Source organism: Oreochromis niloticus, linkage group LG6 (genome assembly GCF_001858045.2).
Source record: "Oreochromis niloticus isolate F11D_XX linkage group LG6, O_niloticus_UMD_NMBU, whole genome shotgun sequence".
Lineage (NCBI taxonomy): Eukaryota > Metazoa > Chordata > Actinopteri > Cichliformes > Cichlidae > Oreochromis > Oreochromis niloticus.
This window is the reverse complement of record NC_031971.2, coordinates 29,333,436-29,352,664: the sequence shown is the minus strand read 5'-3', so window position 1 is coordinate 29,352,664 and position 19,229 is coordinate 29,333,436. Positions and strand designations below refer to the sequence as shown.

The following is a 19,229-nucleotide window of genomic DNA, read 5'->3' as shown; positions in this document are numbered from 1 at the left end:
AAGCTAGCAGTTACACTAGCAAAACCTCACTTTGAATATGCCAATTTAGTAAATCGTTTGTGGGTTCTATTGTACAACACTGAATTCTCTGAACTGTAAACATCTAGTCTACTTAACTAGTAAGTCTCTGTTTCCAAAATAATTATAACTGCTTTTGCACAAAGAAAAGACTGAAACTGATGAAGATGTAACTACCAGTTGGTTAACTCCTCCTCTCGCCATGACATGGCAGGACAGACAATGCTCCCTTTCTCACAAACACACATACACCCCAATACATGCAGAATATAATTGAACAGCACTGTGACCGCACTCACAGCCATTTGGGAGCACATACAGTAAATATGATCAGTTCCATGTACCAGTACAATTTGCACAGTGGACAATGAAACATTCTTTGGCAGAGCAGCCGTAAGTAAAGCAAACAGATTTATTAATGTAACATTACTAGTCACTGAAAGGGAAATAATGAGCCTTGGGCTTTGTTTTCACACCATCAATAATACACTCAATACACAGAGTGCCTATTATCACATGCTGCTCCACTTGATTTTAATTTATCTTTTTGAGACACAAAAAAGAACTTGGCATTCATTAAAGTAAAGGTTGAGAAAAAGAAATCAAAAGCATTATCTCACAGCAGCTATTTTAATAACATTCACAATGGGCTTGTTCTCAGACCCAGTAAGCCATGACAAGGTAAAAATGTTCCCGAATGCAGAATACCTGAAAATTTAGCCATTAATCATTATCAACATGTGTTTTTTTCTATTACAACATGTCAACAAGTCCTCTGGGTAACAGGAACTTTTATATAGCTAGATAGATATATTTATATATATTTATTGGACCCCAAGTTTCTGGTGAGAATTATTTCATGAAGGTTGCAGAATTTATGAACATGTTGAAATGTAGAAAGAAAAAATGAACTTTCTTATTTTAGTTTGAAGTTCTTTTCTTTCTTTCTTTCTTTCTTTTCAGGAGACATTTTATGCACATTCGTGCCACCTTGTTAGGAATTGATCACCTTTTTGATCATTTATTTGCAGTGCATGTTTTCATTGAGCGTGTACATAGGTATACAGTGTGTGCGGTGCCCGTGCTTATGTACACCTGTGTGTGAAATATTGCTCTGCCACTGCTTCTCTGTGGGGTGGTTTTCATTTAAACAGGCTCTTATTCCCTTACCAAACACTGAGGCTGATGAATGAAAATTGTCCTTGCGTACATAGTGTATACTTCTGTGTGTGGGTGCAGGTGATGTAGTTTCATTATCTCACTTTTGACAATAATTTAAAAAAATAAACTTTGAACTAATTTACCTTGATAGCTATTAAACTGAAAATGTCCCCCTGCTCTCTCCTACATCTCACATGTTTATTTGTCTGTCTTGCAAATTTGTGCAAGCTTGTGTAAAATGGTTTGCTCTGTGTGTAGACTAATGCACATCCAAAAATGCACATGTATATGTGTGGTTTGTATGCATGTGTACTGTGTATGTTTACAAGGTAGAAGCACTAACAGGTTTATTGCTGTTTGTACAGCGTCAGTCTGTCAGTGATTGCTGGGGTAATTATTTCCACTTTGCATTGTGTTTGTGAATAATTTAACAGTGCTGAGTGTATTTTAAGTGAATGCATCCTTTTGTGTTGTAATATTTTTGTGTAAACTTGGTTAAGGGAATAAAAGAGATAAATAGAAATGGTACAGTGAGATGCAGATGGATAAAAATGACAAGTGCCAAATGTCTTCATTAAATTCTCATTTCTGGGGTGTTTCATTCCGTCTGCCTTTCTAAACTTTTAATAGCATTTGTGAGTCTCTGTACTTTTGTCTCTGTGTCAGCCTCTTTTGTTTTCTTCATCTGTATCCTCAGCATATTTTCCTGACTTTCTAAACTTTGATAAATTTTGTTCAGAGAAACCAGGCCCTTCTCTAACACTGCATTGTTTCTGGGCCACATCAACAGAACAACCAGGCACAAAATTTCTGTTGCAGATGGCACTTTTTTTCCTTTTACATTACAAATCAGCAAATCATGATTATAAAGTATTTATCACACAGTTCTGGTGTGTATTCGGCAATGGCTGGCAACTGGTTGCTGGTGTATAATTAGCCACAAAGAGGAACTATATATGATTCTGTACTGAAAACCTCCTTGTGATTGCTTTGGTTGCTAGCAGGTTTCTATGGTAGTGTAGTCTGCATCAAAGTGTGCCACATTTGCAAACCATTCGACAAATGTAAATAAAGCCATAGAAAGTGCATTTGAAACCTGAGACCCTAGTCCTTCAAATAAAAATTGTGCCTTATACTTTGTCCCTCTTCTACTGGTGTGAGAGCCTTTCTGTGGATGTGTGGGATTTTGTGTTCCAGTGGCAGAGTGTGCCTGAGGTCTCCACCCTGCTGATCACACACCTGAGCCTCATGCCAAATCACACACCCACAGGCTGTTGGACTGATTCCTGTTTGGTGAAAAAAAAAGCTGGAGCATCTTCTCAGTCATAGCCAGACTGTTGCACCTCATGCGGTATTGCAAGCTTAGCTCAAAACTATTGCTTGTCTGTTGTTTAATTATTATTGTGCGCTTTATTCACCTTCATGCGTGAAGTGTCCGAAGAGAAGCTGTGGATAGAGGATCTCATTAGGACAGACACGGAAAGGAGAGAACTGCTGGAATTTGATCATGTAGAAGAATGTTACAAGCAACATAGTGTTCGTCACAGCTTCTCCAGACCCTTTCATGTCTGTAACATGTGCTCAGGGTTAACCTGCTCTCATCTCTGAAAAGCAAAGGGTGGCAGTGGACCTGCCAAATTTGGTATTCTATGGCAAATACTGGTTGGGCTTCTTGGTCCCAAGCAGTGAGCACAGGCCCACCACAAGATATAGGGCCTTCAGGCAACCCTCGTGAACTTTGTTTCTGATTGTCTGGTCAGAGACTTTCGCACTAGTGACCTGATGGAGGACATTCGGCTCATCCCCTTCCTCCCTGTAAAAAAGACCAGATATTGCTCCTGCTGGTTACGGCGCTTCTACGTCGCTTTCCAACTCTCCTGGAGTAACTGCTTGTCTCCTGGAATCTCCGTCATGAGACTGTGCTGGGAAACACAGGAAACTTTGTATCAATGTATTGATGTGTCATTCTGGAGGTGGAGGTGTTAGACTGCGAAACCTCTGTAGGGTTCAGGTATTCCAAGTCAAATGCAAAACTAGTGACAAAACAGTCAGAAAAGGTGGCAGTGGTCTCCACCTGTAAAACCAGTTTCTGTTTTGGGGGCCTCATTGTTTCCCCTGTACTGCACCTGTTGTTAATTTCAAGAGCACCAAAGCAGCTGAACCTGATTAACAACCCCCTCTGCTACTTCACCGACCAGATCAACATTGCAGAGGTTTTACTGACTTGATGCTATAAGTATTTTTCTTTATTTTTCTTTTCTTTTTGAGCAGTGTACAGCTACTACCTCAAGTTCTCCCCAGAGGAAAGAACCAGGTGAGGGATGTGATATTTGGAATGAGTGTGCATTAACTGACTATAGGAGGTTAAATGTAATCACCAAGAATATGAAATGTGTCATTTAGATAAGGCAGTGGAGAGGAATTCAGAAAATGCTCTGATGCTTTGATGAAATTCCCATCTTTCTATAAATTAAAATAATCACACAATCACAATCTAATCACAAAACGAAGTACTTTAAATGCAGTAAAAATACCAGAAGAGCACTTATAAAGAAACAGCTAAAATTCTCCTTCTTCCACAGGGTCGAGAAAGATACAAGTGATTAAATTCTGAAGGTTGTTTTTAGTTAGCAACTTAAATCAGCCTGAGTGCGAGCAGATCAACAACTGATGGAGTGTGAATTGAAAATATTCGTTGGTCAACGCAAGAATATCATCTGCGTTTGTCTTTTATTGAGATAAGTGGAATGACAGTATCAATCAGATAAGTTGCTCTTTGACTTACAGCAGCTAGCGAAATAGCTCAGTTGGGAGAGTGTCAGCCTGAAGATCTGAAGGTCCCTGGTTCAAGCCTGGTTTTTGGCATGGTGGTCCATTTACATAATTTCCTTATGGATTCTGAATCTGAAAGTATTCTGATAATGTTGTAGCTTACATCTGGTGGTGAGATTTACACGGCAGATAATTAAAAAAATTAAACAAATACAATTAATCTATTTTCTTCCACCTATCTATGGCCGGGGGAAGCAGCCTAAGCAGAGAATCCCAGACCTCCCTCCAGCCACCTCCTCCAGCTTATCCAGGAGAACAAGATCTTCCCAGGCCAGACTTGAAGGTGCTAATTCTCATTCTTTCCACTGCACATTGGGCTACGAACCACTAGTTATGGTCCTGTAATGCCAACAGGACCACAATTTCTAGCAGAGACCCCTAGAAATTCTGTCCATAAAACTTATGAACAGAACCAGTGACAAAGGATACCCCTGTGGACTCAACACCCAACGCCCTTCTTGCCAGCAATGCAGACCAAATTATTGCAATTGTTGTACAATGACTAAATTGCGCGTAACGATGGGCCACATACTATATTACCAAAGTATATCTCATATGACAATAAATGAGAGCACTGTTTGTTTCTATATTTTCAATGTACAAAACCTTTTTTTTTCAACTAGGATGTAATCATTTCTTGATCATTACATAGCTAACTGGTAGCTGGTTTATGCTGAACTGCCATGGTACAGTCCCAATCAAAAGTTTAAGACAACTTGAAAATTTGCAAAAAAATCATATTTTGCATGGTTGGATCTTAACAAGATTACAAGTAGAGCTTCAACATGCAACAAGAAGAAATGGGAGTGAGACAAAACATTTTTTGAGCATGCAATTTATTGAAAAATTGATGCTTAATCACACCTAAGATGTCTTTTAAGCGCCACAGAGGAGGGGGTGCCATAATGGTGTGGGGTGCTTTTTCCTTCAGTGGAACAATGGGGCAAACGGCCACTGGCTATGTCTGGATGTTGCCGGGAGCATCCCTCATGACTGAGGGCCTTCGTCTGTGTGGTAACGACTAGGTTTTTCAACAGGACAACCCTACAGTACAGAATGCCGGCAGGACAAGGGGCTTCTTCCAGGATAATGACATCACTCTTTTGGACCAACCAACTGAGAACCTACAAAAATGGACAACAGTTTCAGACAGTAGATGCCCGTTGTGCAGCCGTCTTCACCACTTGGAGAAATGTTCCCACTCACCTCATGGAAACTCTTGCATGCTGCAACAAATTTTGGAAGCGATCAACAATAACACAATGGGTAAGGTGAGTTGTTCATGTGTGTTTGTCTTGTTTGGACATTTTTATTCTAAACATTGCATATGCTTATAAACATTTTAATATCATAATCCAGAATCTAACTTTCTCAGTCTAGTAATTGTAATTTTAAGCATTCATTGCTTTAGTAAAATAAAATACACTATTTGCCTATTTGACACTTATGCTAATTAGGAATGTGCTATAAATCATAGAAATTAACTCATAAACAAAATAAGCCCCCCAATAGGCCCACATTTTCAAGAAATAACAAGCTTAAAAAAGTTCCAACATATTTCCAAAGTTATAAAAATAATACATTGCCATCTGATCTTTGGTTTAAGCCCTCTATCTGCGCTGTAAAATAAATGTTTTATGGGATACTATTGAAAGGCAGGCAGATACACCAAACAGTGATGAGCTCATTACCTCCTTGAGAAATGTAATAATTTAGACTATTTTTTCCCAGTGAGGCAACCACCTGACTAAATATTTATATATTATGAGGTTAGAAATTAAATGCTAATCCACATATATGTTGAAAGAATGGAAAGAAGGCCCTAGACCTGAGCACAAGCCTGTGCCTAAGGCTGTGCAAAGATGTAAGCATATATTTAAACAAGAAGCTGTTCAAAATAATGATGTATAATAATTTCAGAAAAATCTAAGAGATACATTTGCAGAACCAACAGAATAAAACTGCTTGGCCTTGAATGATTTATCACACTTAAAAGGCAATAAAACACCATCGTTGGAAAACAGAGAGAGCACTGATGTTGAATTTTATTTGAAATGAGCCTTAATGAGCCAGAAATAGTTGCTAAGCAACATCTGTTTTGACATTCCCAGTGTGCATTTTCTGTCCCTTTATTCTTCTACTTTACCCTTTCTTCATCAAAATATCATTATATAAAACCTATAACACTATCCAGTGTATGCACAGTGAGTAATGGTTCCTAACAGCAGTTATCTTGAATTTTGCTGGCAAGTTTTCCCTTTGAAGTTTTGGTTCCGTGGTATTGTACAAAAACTCATCAAACAGAATAAATATCAGTGGCTTCTGAGCATATTGGAATGATCAGCCTAAAACATTGTCTTTTTCGGCCATTTCTCCAACTCCAAACTGGATATGGCCAGAAATATGACTGAACAGAAATGCTGATGCATAAAAAGAAGTGATTTAATGCTAAGTTAATATGCCTGCAATTCTTAGAAAAGTATGCTGTTGAGTTAGTTCTATGTGTTAAAACTAGTGCTGTCAGCGTTAATCTCATTAAAATGACGTTATCGCCATAACCGCATTAACACGGCAAATGTCCGTTAGCGAGTTAGCACGGATCGCTCCGTGCATGGGGCTGCACGGCGTCAACGCATTGGTGCGGTTAGCTCGTTAACACGTTAGCGCCGTGCACGTTAACGTCATTTTAACAAGATTAACGCTGACAGCACTAGTTAAAACCTCATGTAACCATACAGTTTTAATGCTGGAAAAGTACATGTCACTGATTTTTTTTTTTATTAAAGAAATTATTACAAATATCTCAGTGGTAGCATGTTTAGCATTTCCCTAATATACAAAAAAGTCTAAATGTCTTGTCCCAGTCACTCAGGCCTAGAAATTGGTCTGCAACCAGTTGCTAGGGAAAAAAAATATCTATTTCCTGACCAGTTGGTGAGTGGTTGCTGGAGATGACTCACCCTGAAATCAGTTGCTAAAGCCCAAGTCACACAAGCCCATAAACTAGTTAGTAAACCTCTGGCAACCCCTGGACTCTAGGGAAAAACTTGCTGGTTGCGGTGGTAAGGCACAACTTTGTTTTTAATCACTATCAGATTTTTGATTGATTTTGCCTGGCAGCAACCACCAACTTCCAGCAACCATTCGCCATCCTGTTAAGCAATATGCATCATTCCCTGGATAGGGCACACAGGTATAGACAGGTTTCTATGCATGTGTGACTAAGACATTAGCTTATAATTTCATTGTGGTAATTTTAAATACTGGTTTTGCAGATTTTATTGTTTTGTTCTGCTATTTTGTTACATGCTCCAAAAACTCACTCAGCAGCAAAATCCTGTAGAGAAATTAATGCAGACAAACTGAACAGAGAAAACAATTTCCTCGTTGTCCTTGCTTCACCAGTTATACACATATATTTTTATTTTTTCAATGCTATTAATATGTAAATTGATATCATCCTTTCTGCACAGACAAACACACAAAAGGATACACCTTCATACAAGTGCTGATTGACAGACCAGTATGAGGCACACACTTCTTCTATTTGTCAGCAATCAATGCACTAAATTAAATAGCAATCCAGGGGATTAACTACTGCATGCAAGAAGAGAGGAGGGGTGAAGATGGTGTACACATACACAATGAAGATGCTCCACAGCAGCATGCTGACTTTTAACATTTGAAAAAACTACTTAATCTTGCTGTCATTGCAGATATGAATACATGTGCACATATACAGTCAGGGACAGGAGGTGATATAACTACTAGAAGAGAATACAACTTGTCCTGGCCACACAGCCATCTCTGTTTCAGCTGCAGGCCACACACACACACACACACACACACACACACACACACACACACAGAGGCCTTCATGTTCTTGTTTTCCCTCCCTTTCAGGCTCTCTCATACACTAATGGCCTAGTTTCAAACTGCTGAATTAAGGGTTTAGTGACTAACAGACTGTGGTTTTTTTTGTTTTTGTTTTTTTTATGTGAGACCGCTTTAGGTGAGCAGACAATCATCATTATACTGCCATAAAAATATGCCTTCTCTCACTATTTATTCTGATCTGTCCCAGTCTGGGAGAAATAAGATCACACTTAGCATTGCTAAAGTCATAAAAGGATGCCCTAATTTGGCTTCACACATTCCAAATTGTATCACAAGATGCAAAAATCATTCACTTCTTTCATGTGTTTCTATGTGATTTGACAAGTGTTTTGAAGCTAGAAGACTGATTTGATCTACATGTACACAGTTTTCTCATGGGTATGTTACATTTTAATCAGTTAGTATAAAACAAGAAAATTTCACACTTGTGGAAATAAAGAAGATTAAAACTGGCAATTATTTCCAATTATCCTCTATCTAAAGGAAGCTTCAGAGTATAGTTGCTTACACATTCGCCTAACAAGTGAAAGGTTCCTCATTCAGTCCCAGGAGCAGACACAAATCCCTTGGGGGTTACGTCAGGAAGGGAATCTGGTGAAAAAAAAAAATCTGCCAAATCGAACATGCAGAGCTACCCGCTGTGGCCCTTGGGGTCTGCTGTAACAGATAGGCTTACTGTGAATGGGATTTCTTCCTCATGCGGTTTGGGAAATATAACTCTTACTTGCTTTTTTCCCCTAAAACATTGATACATGATAGAGATGGGAAGTTTTCGAATAAATTTGACATTAAAGTAATATTAACTAAGTTTTTAAATGTTCAAAAGTCATCATATCTATGCCACTTTCCCCAAAGACTCAGATCAGATGGTGAAACTGTGGTGCTCTCAGTCATGTCTCCAGATTTGTTTGAAACCCACTGAAGACTATTGATGGAAGTGAATCTTTCTTCATCAGATTCATTATGTCTTGTCTTTTATTTGTTTCTTTTTGTGTCCCTATGAGGCTTTGCATTGCAGCTTATGAGGAAATCATAGCTTTGGCTCTGCCTTGTGAGAATGAATCTTTGATATATGGTTTGGTATGTTTCATAGAGAATTTCTCTAAAAGCAGAGCTCCATGAAGCATAGTAAAGTGTTTTATTCAAATTCTGGTCTTCTTGTTTTGGCAGATTAGACTGATGATGTTATCAAAGAAACATACAGAGGCTTTTAAAGTCTCAGTGAAGTCAGAATTCCAACAACAACAACAAATAAAAGGTAAAATACTTTGGGAAATATTGATTTTGTCTGTTTGTTTGTTTAATGCATGCACAGATAAACTTTAACAAAACAATTATTGCATTGAAAATCCTAATTTGCATGACCTCAATACATTTAATGTTACTACCTATTTTGCTGTACAGTATTTCTGATTTCTTTTTCTTTTCTTTTTCTTGACTTTTTAAACTTTTATATTACTATTTCTAGGGAAGTTAGAGAACTAACTGCCTGTGTTAACAAACAAAAGAAAACAATAATTGACCACAAAGACCTTTACTTTTCAAAGCACAACATAACTGATGCTGTCACGGCTGCAGAAGCAGATGTATGAAGTGATGAGGGAAGGACCCAAGTGCAGGCACTGACGACTGACTTTACTGCAAGTGAGCTTTATTTACAGTGGGAAAGTGAAATAGAAACAAAAGCTGAGCATGGCAGAGACTAAACTAACACAAAACCTAAACTGGGAGCAGCTACAAAAATAACACAAAGGAACCAAAGCCTGGAAGTTGAAAGCTAGGCACAAAACATAAAACCTGAGACAGGGAACCTAGAACATTTACAACAGGTGACATATAGACAAACCAGCCACAAACGGAGGAAGACACAGGGCTTAAATACTTCGGGGGGAAAACAAGGGAATGGGAAACAGGAGGGACACACAGCTGGGGCTAATCAGACGTCACGAGACAGAGAGGAAGCAAAGCAGTAAATGCTAACATAGGACAAGGACTGTCAAAGTAAAACAGGAATCACAAGACATACGCAAAGACGCAGACTCAGAGAGACAGGCTTCACACTGAGACATGGCTGACTCAGGAACAGAGAGAACATAGAGACAAGAGTGACTAGACATGAGACGCGGGACCAGGACAAGCACAGAGAAGACATGGGAACGGACACAGACCAAGAAAAACAGAAAAATACAAAGGAAGGAAGAACTAAGATCACTAAGCACAACAGAAAAATAACCTAAACCAGGACCAACAATAGTCAAATAATATTAAATCAAGATCTGAAACATAAATACAGGGTCGCAGACCCAGCACCGTGACAGATGGAGAGGCTGAAGTGCAAGTGATTATTTATTATTTTAATCTTGGCATGTGACATGTCTTGTTTGACTATTATTTTTCCAAAAACTGGAGTAAAAATAAAGCAAAGATAAAATAGTAAAGACAAAGATTAAATAAAGATACAAAAGGCAAAGTAAAAGATGTGGTTTCTATCCCTTTCATCCTGAACTGAATGCATTCCCCTCTTCTACTTTTCCCTGTTTCATGTATGGTCTTTGATGGAGGGCAGCCAGCAGTGAACGACCCTTTCAGCCACTCACACTCTGAGCTATCAAAGACTGTGATAGATGATGGGAAAGAATTCTCAGTGATGGATTTGGATCACAATGTGTTATGACACATTGTACGGGGCCGCTGACATAAAAATCCCATTTCTTGACTTACACACATACAACATACACACACGTATACATAGATACACACACTGAGGATGACAGTATCAACTCACTGTCTCATCTTTCTCATTGACAGTATTTTTAAGTGTCTCTGCAGGTTTGAAAGAAAGAGAATCTCTATAGGTTGGTGTTTTCACTATAGATAAGTTGCAAGAGAATTTGAGTATCTCCTGTGACTCTTCCCTTACCATCAGGTTATAACACCATCTTCCACTTTGGGAAACACAACTGTCAACTCCCCCCTCCCCCAGCCCGCCTTTTTTTGTGAATACCATCTGAGCATGTTATATAAGGCTCTTGTGGCATTCCTTCTTTTCAGCCTCTGTCTCTTTATTCTCACCTGCAGGCATTTCTGAAGGAGCTTCCTCAAACAAAGATCAATGCTGAATGTAGAGGGAATATCCACATGAGAAAGCTTTTGTGTCTTTTTCCTTTAGCAAAAGAAAGCAGAAAAAGTAGGGAGGGGGGTGCTTCATTTACTTTATCATCTACATTGGAGTTGAGTGGAAAACCCCAAGGGTAAATGCCATCTTTTGGAAAGATTAATTAAGCACACAGCCATTCATCCACCAAAATCAGAAGGTTTCAAGTTGACTTTTCTGTATGTTTAAAATAAAAGCTTTTAAATGTTTATTTTATAGGATAAAGATGGTATTATGCTGTTTCTTTCTACAAATAATAATCAAAACAAACTAATCAAACTTGAATTGTGTATTAGTTTGCTGATGAAAGCAGTCCTAGCATAGGGAATACTTTATTTTCTGTGTATTTTCTGTAATGTTTAGTAACTCTCCCTACATAAATAACTATAGAAATGAAAATAATACAAATGACATCCCTACATAAGAGCTAACCCGAAATACTGCAAAATCCAGGCTTGGATGAAGCATTAATATTCCCCTTGGTCAAAGAACATGATATTAGCAAGGACAAAAAATAAAAAATAGGAGAACTCAAATTAATGCATGCTATCAAAACAGGGATTTGCAGATATGCAATGTATACTGTCTATGCTGTTCACTAAGATTATCGATGGCAAGTTGTCCATTTGCAAATGTTTTACTTAGTAATACACAATATAAATAAAATAATCTCTTCAGTGTAAACTGCATGAACTATCTCCTTTTGGCTATCCCTGGGTAATAGATATATGATTGTAGTCCCTGTAATATCCCTTTGGATTGCAGAAGAAAAGGTTTGCAGGTCTGCTACAGAACATGAAAATCTATATTTCTGTAGAATGATCCTGTACACTCAGAAATCCAAACCTAATCTCATGCAAAATGATGCAGTGTCTTAAACCATGAATGGAAACCCAACTAAACTGATTTTCAAACCAATCATCATGCCTTCTTTGTCATAACCTTTGCCTATCTGACCTTCTGGTTTATATTCCACCTGTACTCCGTGGCAGCAAATAAATGTTATTTTTTAAATCCACTTCAGCTTAAATGCGGTCATATTCAAATGGTAATGATTATCTGAAGAGTTGTAGTTTGCTAAGAATGAGATTTTGTTAGAACGGATGTTAGTCGGTGCCAGAAAAATACTGAATGATATTACTTGTAAACACTGAGCTTTTTTAACTTTATTCTTTCACATCTGTAAGCTGCATTACAAAAGGTTTCTCTAAAGAGTTGTAAAAGGTAGCATTTTAAATTAGTGCGGCATTAAATCATACCTGTTGTGTTGTTTAATATCAGATAGGAAAGACTGCAGTAGAGAACTGCTCTGCTTGTAATGATTCTTCAGCGGCAAACTGTGTGGGACTTAGTGTCATTCTCAGTAAATTGGATGCTGGGATGCTGAGAATCTAAGGTATGCTTCTGTATCACATACCCCCGCATTCATTTCTAAAGTTATGTAAGCATTCATTTAACTTTGGAATCGACTAGAGTCAGTCAGGTTCTGTCATCACAAACGCAAGCCCCAACTTTCCCTTTCAAGGTTTACCAAAGGACACACGACAATGGAGGTTTCAGCATCAGGCCTTGTAATTATTGTGAAGAAATTCAAGAGAAGGAGATTAATGTCCTCTACCATAGCACGTACTAATTTCTGCTCACTGTGTTACGCAAACTTCTTTCAAATAAACCAAGGGCAAAATATAAAATAGCCCTAATCATATTACGGCGACAAAGTATTTTGCTTTCAGAATAAAAATGAAGTCCGTGGATTGTTCTGTGTCATCTCCTTTAATACACTAATAATGATAATAATGATAATAATAATAATAATAATAACAAAAACTTTGCAGGAATTTCTCTCTACTAGACACGACTAATACACACTTGCTCAGTTTATGTACTTGCATGTTTCTATATTTATTTGCCAAGATGCTTTTGTGTGTTCTGGTGTATAGCTGTCCTCATGTCTCTGTTTGGAAACAGAGGCAGAATTTACTCTGTGTGTTTACTTCAGTACAAACAAGGACTGTGTTTGTTTTCTTATCTAGAGTGTGTGTTTTTGCACACCACTGTATGTATGTGTGTGACGAAGTTTGTAATTAAACTCAAATCCATTACATTACAGTGGGGAGTTTTTCAGGAGGATTCATTTCTACAAAGGCACCACTAAAACCTCCTCCTCCAAGTCCTTTTAATTTGACAGATAAGTTTATCCATTTTTTCCTTTTGGGGGGATAAATTGTACACAATACATCCCTGCATGGTGCCACACAAATGAAAACTATAATTAAAAGTGACATGGCGGGTTTGGAGTAGTCATGAAAGCATTTGTGTGCATTTTGTCTCTCATAAACAACATAGTCATAGTTGACAAACTGTCCAGCACTTTTTGTAGTTGACATTCAATTCAATTTTTTTTATATAGCACTGGCTCACAATAATTATACTTTAGAGGCAGTTTCTATTGTAAGTTAAACACCCAACAGTATTAGAGAGAAAAGCCCCCAAATCATCTACAAGCAATACTTTGTAACAACTGGAAGTAAAAACTCTCTTTAAACAAGGAGAGACCTCCAGCAGAACCAGTCTTAGGGAGGGACAGTTGTGTCCCACTTCGGGATGAAGGGAAAGACAAGAAAAAAGAATGGGCACACAGAGACAAGGACAAAACACAAACTATGGAAGAGAGAAGACAAAGTTTTTATGACATGTAACAGTGGCAGTGAGTGAAGAAGAAACACCCAGAAACCTGAGCCCATATCAGCATAATTGAGGACTGATCCAATCCTAACTATCGGCTGAATCACAAATGACAGTTATAAGTCTAATATTAACAGTAGAGCGCATGTCTCTGTCTCCTGAATCTGAAATGGGAGCTGTTTCCACAGAGGAGTGGCCTGATAGGTGAAGGCTCTGCCTCCCATTCTACTTTTAGAAACTCTAAGAACCACAAATAAGCCTTCAGTCTGAGACCAGAAGTGTTCTACTGGGATAGTACGTTATTATTAGCCTTATAGTAACATAATCAGGCCCCCTCACATCTTACAGATCTTAAAAAATCTTTAAGATGCGACGATCCATGATGAGGTTTTGTACATGATAAGAAGGGTTTTAAATTAAGTTGCAAATTGAATGTAGGGAGGAATCTGATCTTTCTTCTCAGTCCCTGTTAGTACTCCAAAAGTGTGACATTTTAAATCAAATTATAGAATGGCTTGAGATGCCAGATGGACTGAATAGCCTAATAAGGAATTACACTAGTGTGAATGAAGAAAGCAATTCTGCGTATTTATCTAACATGCATGTTGAAGGACACATCCTAGTCAAGAATAACTCCAGTGACTTCTCACAGTGTTATCGTAAGACAGTAATGCCACACAGAGTAGGTTTCTGGTTGGATGCCATGTTTCTGAGGTGTAAGGGCAAAGTAGAATAATCTGTACTGTCCAGATTTAGAATTATAAAATTACAAGTTATCCAGGCCTTTATGGCTTTAAGGCATGCCTGTAGCACTGTGCCTTACACAGAGTTAGAGTTGTTCCAATGCTTTTAATGGAAATTAAATAAAAAAGAATTTACAAATTTGAAATATAAGTACACAATGATACTACACCCTCTTGTTAAATTATTGAGGTTTAGCGAAAAGTACACTGTCCACAGGCCACAGACAAAACAAATTTACAAAGAAATATGATACCAAAAATACTCATTACATAGGGAAAATTGCAATACGTGCATTCACTTGATTGTATATATGTTTTTACTGTTTCTGCTGTTTTCACATGGTCACTCACTTTGGCCCAACTTCAGTCCCAATTTTGTAATCAAATCAATTTGCAACTGATTTTACAGTCTGGCAAACTTTCTGGTAGTTGTTTTCCTCTGCAATTTACAGGGAGTGTTGATGCCTGATTAAGTCCTAAACCAATCATAATCTGGATCTTTTGGGTATCTGGCAAGATCCAAAGTCTAATTTCCCACAACCAAGCATGAAATTACCTCAGTGGCCTTGCACAATGACAGAAGTTAACAGTAAGAAACACTGTGTAGACCAAAGAGCTTGTTTTATGGACAGAACACAGGCTAGCATTTTTACCTTTTATATTTTCTCGAGGACGAGGATACAGCTATCTTCTTGTAACCCAGCTGGAATAATCTTCTCATCCTCCAGAACAAGAAAACAGTCTCGAGTGTGGAGGTAGAAGTATAACTTTAAAATTCACACTTATCTTTTAACAGAAGACAGAAAAATGTTTCAAAAAAATATGGTTATTGTTGAAGTTCAGTCTATTGTCAACACATACCTCAAAATTGAGCTTTATTTAATTATATCTAATAACTCCTGGTGTGTCGTGACTCTATGGGCCATGAAAAGAACAAACAGCTTACACACACTCTCTCTCTCTCTCTCTCTCTCTCTCTCTCTCTCTCTCTCTCACACACACTCACTCACACTCTCTCTCTCTCTCTCTCTCTCTCACACACTCACACACACACACACACACACTCTCTCTCTCTCTCTCTCTCTCACACACACACACACACACACACACACACACACTCTCTCTCTCTCTCTCTCTCTCTCACACACACACACACACACACTCTCTCTCTCTCTCTCTCTCTCTCTCTCTCTCTCACACACACACACACACACACACACACACACACACACACACACACTCTCTCTCTCTCTCTCTCTCTCTCTCTCTCTCTCACACACACACACACACTCTCTCTCTCTCTCTCTCTCTCTCTCTCACACACACACACACTCTCTCTCTCTCTCTCTCTCTCTCTCTCTCTCTCTCTCTCTCTCTCACACACACACACACACACACACACACACACACACACACACACACACACACACACACACACACACACACACACACACAGGGAGTCGGTGAGTGTTAAATAATGTAAAATGTGATGAGATCCATGTTGGTAGTTTCGCTCACTCGTATGTGTGATTTATTCACAAAGCTCTCTCTTTCTTTTGATGTGATTTTGTGTGATGAGTTATGTGAGGTGAGAGACACACTTCGTTTCTTCACCCAAGAAGAAAAAGGGGATTTAGTCGCAGGATAACACAAGTGAAACGGAACGGTCGAGGAAGATGGGGACAAAGAGTTTTCAGGCAAAAAAATGCAGAAGCAGAGAGGACAGACAAAGTGCCTTTCAATTACTTTCCCCTAGAGAACATGAAAGAAACTCGTCAGTTCACCTAAATGGAAATTGTTCCAGGTCTGGAGAGACCTAAACCCAAATCATTCCCACCCACATTTAAATAAACTAAATCCACTTAAACATCTTATTAGCAGAGAGGTCCAAATAAGATTAGCACTTACTGGACAGCTATTAGTGATGTTACGCATTCTCTCTTTCCATTATCTCTCTTTTTCCCACTCACTAAGTGACAATAATAAGTAACTGTTTAACAAAAAGTCATGTTTCCGCAATTTTTACTGCCTGTGGTACTTGATACGTGATTATAATCTACAATAATCCACTCTATAATGCTTCCAAGACAAAAAAGTGGCAGAGAATTTGAATTGGGGATTTGTATTACTCCAGCTACTTTTGTTTTGCATGTTTTCATCTTAGCTTTACTTTTAAGCTTGCATTTGAAATGGAACACCATCTTAATCTAAGTTTGCACTAGACTAAATGCTAAATGCAGACAGTTAAGATATGAGGACAAAAGCAGCAACATTAACAGGAAAATACACAGAGGGAAAGCAAGTTTAGAATTGCAAGTTTATAATGCTATCAACATCGTTTGTTGTTTATTGACCATATTTGTAGATATTTATCTGTATTTGTCTGTGTGTGTGTGTGTGTGTGTGTGTGTGTGTGTGTGTGTGTGTGTGTGTGTGTGTGTGTGTGTGTGTGTGTGTGTGTGTGTGTGTGTGTGTGTGTACACCAGCACTGAGAAACCTGACCTTTACTGGAAGTTGTAATATGTTCCTGCTTTTCTCTCTGGTGTGCTTTAGAAGTATATTAATCTGTGGTTCTAAACCAAACTCATACAACTCCAATGTCAAGTACCAAAGGGTAAAAAGGGAGCACAAACCTCAATTTCACCAGGTTATCCTGGACTTATGAAAACATGAAACAAAAAGGACATCATGTCATTTATATACAGCAGTTTGACAGATGATTAGTTTGAACGTCACATAATAATTCACTTCCCAATTTTGAATGTATTCAGTAATAACAATAACAAAAACAAAGTAGTATGTTTGAACAAGGTCATCTGGTTTTGTAGTAAACATGTATTTCTATATTTTATGTAGACTTGTTCAGAGGAAACATTTCCAACTGAAATCATCATTCAGTCTAGCAGGTGACATTGTGTTCAGTGCTGGGATCCAGTACATCTCTCTCTGTGACAGCAGCTTTGACAAATTGCCTCCTGTTGCAGGAAGAGTTACATATTTAACATCCAATAAATTCCTCCTCCAGCATTATGGATATTGCACTTACATGCAGCATACATAATGTTTTTAAAAAGTATTGGTTTGCAATGAATCATGGTGAAAGTTACTAGTCACAAATGGAATAAACTTGGAACAGTGGTGAACTTTCCCAGGAGTGGCTGATGTATCAAAATTATTCTAGTATTGCATCAATGACTGTTCCAGGAGGCCACAAAAGTACCCAGAACACTGAGGTCACTTAAGGTCAGTGTTTATTATTCAAAATTATAAAAGAGACTGGATAACAATGGCATCCATGTGAGACCTCCAAGCTAAAAACCACTGCTTAAGTTGAATTTATAGGAAGATTTAGTGATCATCAAGACCACCAACAGTCAAAATTGGTGGGATTGTGTGATAATCTGAGGCTGGTTTGCTGCTTCAGGACTTGAACATCTTTCCATGATGGAACCATCAATTCTACCAGAAAATCCTGAAGGAGAATGTCCAGCCATCAGTTCGTAGCATGAACCTCGAGCACTCTTGGGTTATGCAGGAGGACAATGATCCAAAACATGCTAGCAATGTCACAGCTGGCGAGGCAAGCCGTGTGGAGGTGAGGTAAGGACCCAAATGCAGGCAGAGGTTGTGATGAGAGCGAGCTTTATTCACAAGGAATGCAGAATACAACAGGAGCGGAGATGGCATATGCAGAAACTAAGGAAACCTGAATCCATAGGGAGACATGGAGACAGAAACATCAGGGAGGAAACACAGGGAGACAACACAGACAAACCAGCAACAAGCAGGAGAAAACACGAGGCTTATATACTCACAGGAGCAATCAGGGAATGGGAAACAGCAGGGGAACACAGCTGGGAGAACTCAGAGCTGACGAGACAAGGAAGCAAAGCAGAATGCACTAACATGAGACACAGACCTTCAAAGTAAAACAGGAAGTACACAGAGACAGCCTGGAGGGAGAAAGAGGACATGGAGGAACACATGACGAGATGAGGAAAACCAGGAGTGGGTACACGGCACCAGAACTAACATCACAATATAAACACAGACACACAGAGGGAGACACAGAGGGCAACTACACGAGGGAAACCTATTAAATACTCAGGGAACTAAACAGAGAATACAGGAAACCTAAACTAGAACACTAGACACTATAGGATAAATTAGGACTAACAAAGTGAACTTTGAAAATAAACCATAATGCAAAATCACAAAGACACAAGAAAACTCAAAACACTCGGTCGAGAGACCCAGGATCCTGACAGGCAAGTCCACCTCTGAATGGCTCACAAAAAAATAAGGTTTTGGAGTAGCACAGTCAAAGTTCTGAGTCGAATGACAAAGAGTGGGCCACAATTCCTCCACAGCAATGTGAAAGATTCATTTAAAATTATTCCAAACAGTGAAATATTATCACAAATTAGATTTGAATAATGCACCGTACTGCCTGGCAGCAAAACCAAATAGCTAGCATGCAGCTTTTGAGTGTGTTTTTCAAGAATTGGGATGTGCACAACTTTGGGGAAAGCAGTCAATACATGAGATGATCTTCTGACCTTGCACTGACTACATATCTCGTCCATAGCACCAGATATGGGTTCAGACAGGGACCTTGTGGAGGCCTTTAGGGATTGGTACTGTTCTAGAGTTTCCCCCTCGAAACCACTATAACTAAGGAGATGGTGGTGGATCTCAGAAGAGCTAGGCCATTCCATCCACCAGTTTCCGTGGGCAGG

General features: G+C 38.7%; 1 long non-coding RNA gene across 1 annotated transcript; it reads left to right on the top strand.

Moving 5' to 3' along the window:
• The first annotated feature begins 3,418 nt into the window (after nucleotides 1-3,418).
• On the top strand, nucleotides 3,419-5,249 carry LOC112847037 (uncharacterized). The gene is made up of 3 exons (XR_003220321.1): nucleotides 3,419-3,493; nucleotides 4,210-4,294; nucleotides 5,049-5,249. It is a non-coding gene; the product is annotated as an uncharacterized LOC112847037 (long non-coding RNA).
• Nucleotides 5,250-19,229: the final 13,980 nt, after the last annotated feature.